Genomic DNA, 4773 nt, shown 5'->3' on the forward strand with positions numbered 1-4773 from the left:
TAAAAATTCATAAAACATTATTTAATGTTGTGGCTGGTAGGTGGCATGGTGGTCAAGGTGCTAGACTCCCACATGACCGACTGCAATTCAAGCCCCAGACTTGGTGGCTTAAAAATATGCTGGGCGTGTGTGTGTGTGTGTGCGCACGTGCGTGCGTGCCAAGAATCCCAGGGGAGAATGGAGAAGGGATTGCAGCATAGGCATTCCCCCAGGGGGCAGTTTCTCACTTTCTCTCTCTTTCTCTGTCTCTGTCTCTCTCTCTCTCTGGCAAGCACACATGCCCTGTGGCAAAAAGGGGGAAAAAAAAGTCATATTTATGTGAAATTCAGATTTAACTGAGTGTGCTATATCCTGTTGCCAACCCAACATCTACAATAGCTCATCCACCAGGACTCGGAAGTACTGAGTCTGTTTTCTCTTCCTTCCTACATGACCTTGGCCACGTTTCCATAAAATGGACAGCAATTCTTTCCTCAAGTCCTGTTTAAGAGGATTATCTGGGGGTGGCCCCTTAGGGCAACAGTAAGCACAGTGCGGAGGAAGCCAGACACCACATGGCTAACCCTTTTCCAATCCTGATACCAGAGGAAACACTCCGAGTATGCTTCAGGTGCCCTGGATCCTGACAGGTGGAGAATTGGAGAAAAAAGGATTGCGGTGGGCCAGCATGTGGCCTAGTGGTTAAGGGAGCCAGATCACACAGGGCTGAATGTGCAGTTTGAATCCTAGACCCAGAGGCTTGGGAAATGCATTAGGCATATGTGTATGTGTGGTCAAAATCCTGACAGGCTAGAGAAATGGAGGAGAAGGGATTGAGGATTGTGGTGTGACCATGTTGTTAGGTTTGATTTAGGAGAGGTGGCGAAAATACCGGAGTCAGGCTTTGGGGTTTAATAAAACCAACATAATTTAGTCTGCGCTCTCAGGTGAGGTCCCTTGGCCTAGGCCTGTCAAAAGCCAAGGGAGTCACACCCAGGGTGGGTGCTGCTTGTTCTTAAAGGGCCATTGTCCAATAAGTGCTCGCCATGGGTCTTTGTCTGGCCAATGAAGTTTGCTGCTTCTGTTCAACTTTGGGGGGCCACGTCAAATTCTGAAGGGCAGGAAAGTCCGTTGGTGATGGCAGACCAGGTGTGGACAACAGGAAAGTTCCTGCTGGCGTGATGTTTCCGCCATGTTTCTTTTCCCTTCCCCTAGACCTTACACATGTCCCCCTGGAAGGTGCCTTCTCCCTCTTCCTCTCCCTCTCCATCTGTCTCTTTGTCTGTTTCTCTGGTGAGTGCATGCACCCTCTGGCAAGGGAAAAAAAAAGATTGCAGCATGGTCAGGCCCTGCTGGGGATGCTTGCTCTTGCTCACTCTCACACGTGCACATGCATCTTCTGACATTAAAACAAAGAGAGAGAGAGAGTATTTACTGAGAAAAATATAAGTAAAAGACCTTCCTGGGCCAACCAGTGGCACGGTAGTTGAGGCAGCTGGAGCCCATGTGCGAGCCCGTGCTGTTTGAGTTCCAGACCCAGCGGCTTGAAAAACATACTGAGCATGTATGGCTGCACGCCCCAGATCCTGAAAGTAGGGAAAATGAAGGGGATGGGATTGCAGTGTGACTATTCCCTGGAGGTTGCTTTTTCACTCCTTCCCAACCCTCTGTCTGTCTCTGTGCACACACCTTCTGGTAACATTATTTTAGAAAGGAAGAAAGAAAAAGAAAAGACCTCCCCTATAATGCCCAACATGTAGTAGGCCCTGAGCAAACATCTGCCCCTTCTTTCCTAGGCTTTCAGTGCAGAGGTATTCTGTTCACTAAGTATGTGTTAAAGCATTCTCCTGGCTGCTAATGCAACCAGAACTACCCCAGCAGGTCAAGGGAAGGCTAGACATTGTGTTACACAAATATGTAGGCTCCCAGCCCCTTCTTTCCATTCCAGCAAGTTGCTCCCTCCAACCCTTCATAGACCTCGCTCTCCCTGCCAGGGAGCTGAGGCAGCATTTCAAAAGGAACAGGTCAGATTCCTAGTCTTCCACCTGATTCTTACCAGCTGTGTGGCTTTGGGGATGTTGTTTGACTTCTCTGGTCCCCTCATCTGTACTAATACTTAACTCACAATGCAGGTGTATGATATTGCTTAAAGCTTTTTAACAGTGTGTGGCACATTAGAACTACTCAGTAAGTATTAACTACTAATATTATCAGTGTTTAGAGGAGTAAAGGGAGAGAAAGGAAGGGGCCAGGGAGAAGGTTAGGGTTATGAGAACTCAGGGTGTCAGCAGGTGGCGTAGTGGTTACCATGCTGGACTCCAACATGGTTCACCTCGGTTTAAGTTCCAGGCCTGGTGGCTTGAAAATCACACTCATGTGTGCATGAGTGCCCAGAATCCCAGGTGGAGAATGGAAGAGATGGGATTGTGGTGTGGCCATCCCTCCGGGGGTGGGGGGAGTGAGCTTTAACTGTATCTCTCTCTGGTGAGCGCTCAGGCCCTATGGCAAAAACCTTTAAAAAAAAAAGAAAGAAAGAAAAAAAAACTCAGGATGCTTAGAACAAGCTGAAGATTTCAGAACATCCTAATTTTAAAAAATGTTTTCCCCACCAGAATGAATATTTTTATTCAGCACAAGTTGTAGGCATCAAATAATATTACATTGATGCTGGGCCCTAAACGCCGACATCAACAACGGGGCTTTCAGAGTCTATCACTGCCTTGGGATATAAAGCAGAAGATACTACTTGATATATTTTTGAAGCCGAAGTGCTTCTAAGTTGGAAGCTTTTTATATTCTGGGGGGAAGTTCTTAGTAACAAGAACATGAAGAAATAAACAGTGCATGTGGTTTCAGGAATGTGGTTATTTTCAGAAATGACCACAACAATATCTTCATTTCTGACCAAGGATAGAAACCCTCTCTAAAAGAGTCAAAGGAGAACTTAATCAGTGACCTTATCTTTTTTTTTTTTTTGAGAGGTTTTTGCTATAGGGCGTGGGCGCTTGCCAGAAAGACAGAGACAGAGAGATAGAAAACGAGAAATCACCCCCCAGGGGGGATGGCCACGCCGCAATCCCCTCTCCTCTCAGGATCCTGGGCATGCACACACACATGCCTGGCATGAGTTTAAGCCACCGGGTCTGGTACTCGAACTGCAGTCCACTACATGGGAGTTCAGCGACATAGCCATTACGCTAACTGCTGGCCCCAGTGACCTTATCTTAATTGAAGCAAAGGGCTTCAATATCTTTTCAAAGTTTTACTTTCTCTCTCTTTTTTTCTTTTTTTAGTTTTTTTTCTTTTCCATAGGGCATGCTCACTCACTGGAGAGAGAGACAGAGAAACAATGAGAGAGAAATAAGAAATCATCCCTCGGGAGGGTGGCCACAATCCCTTCTCCTCCATTGTCCTGTCAGGATTTAGGGCACACATACACATGTGCCTGGCATGATTTTCAAGCCATTAGGTCTGGGACTTGAACTGCAGTTGGCCACGTGAGAGTCCAGCACCTTGACCACTACAACACCTGCTGGCTCCTCAAAGTTTTATTCCCAATGTCTTTTCATAATGATGATGTTCTGTGACTTTTTCAAAGGAGGTAGTAGCCCAGACAGTAATTTTTTCTTTTTAAGTATATTGAGAACTCACTCTGTGCTAAACCTGTTCCAAGAACCCTCACAACCGCCTGAGGTGGGAATAAATCGGAAGATATCTGTGGTTAAGGAAATACATTTATCACTTGTTACTGGGAAGTTGGGGGTGGTGGTGATGAAAACCAGGAGGAACAATAGGGCCATAGGACCTAGAGCTAGAAAGGACATCAAGAATTGGGTTTGCATAAGGAGATTTTGGGGGGGATGGCTTCAGGAAGCAGGACTTGGAGCTGGACTGGACGCTATGAGTATCTTCATAAATTTTATCTTGAAGGATGGAAGAGTAGACTGAGCTTACAGCGGCGATATCTAAATGAGCTAGAATCAGGAAATGTGATCATTTCTGTGGTTTGAACACGGTCATTTTTTGTTTAAGTTGAGATGTGGTTAGAGAGGTCTTGTTATTGGTTTGCTCCATCATGCCACAAAGTACCCGTGTTCAATGCTGACACAAAGTACCCGTGTTCAATGCTGACATTCTGTGACATTCTTATGCTCAACAGGTCCATTTGTAAGTGCCAGGCCAGCTCCTGGATGTCAGGGGTTGTTTTTCTTTCTCAGAGCCTGAACTCAATTCCAGGTTAAGTAACACATCCCCCTTGTTACTTCCTGTTTATAGGCACCTGAGAAGGAAGCTGATAGACTGGGAATTTCATCTCTATGTTTATTTCATCTACTGCATTCACCTGCTACTCCGGCCCAACCCCTACAGTCCTTGGGATAATTGTAGGAACCATAAATGTTTGTTGAATGAATGAAACAAAGGAGATGGCTGTCTAGAACTCCAGAGAACAACTTCCTGGTGCAAACTGCAGCTCCACCACCTGTCGGTATGTGATTTGATACGATATGCCCTAACAGCTGATCAGAATCCATCTACTTTTTCTTTTTTTTTAAAATTATTTATTTATCCATTAATTTATTTTAATTTGAGCAGAGAGAGAGAGAGAGAGAGAGAGAGAGGGAAAGTGAGAAAGCAAGCCACCAGGTCCAGTATTTGAACTGCAGTCGGCCAAGTGGGAGTATCCAGCTCCTTAGCCACCATGCCACCTGCTGGTCCCCTTTTTCTTTTTCTTTCTTTTTTTTTTTTTTTTTTTGGAAGTTTTTTCTATTAAGGGGGGGCACCACTCCACAAGAC

The sequence above is a fragment of the Tupaia chinensis genome, unplaced genomic scaffold (assembly GCF_000334495.1).
Source record: "Tupaia chinensis unplaced genomic scaffold, TupChi_1.0 Scaffold000226_1, whole genome shotgun sequence".
NCBI lineage: Eukaryota > Metazoa > Chordata > Mammalia > Scandentia > Tupaiidae > Tupaia > Tupaia belangeri.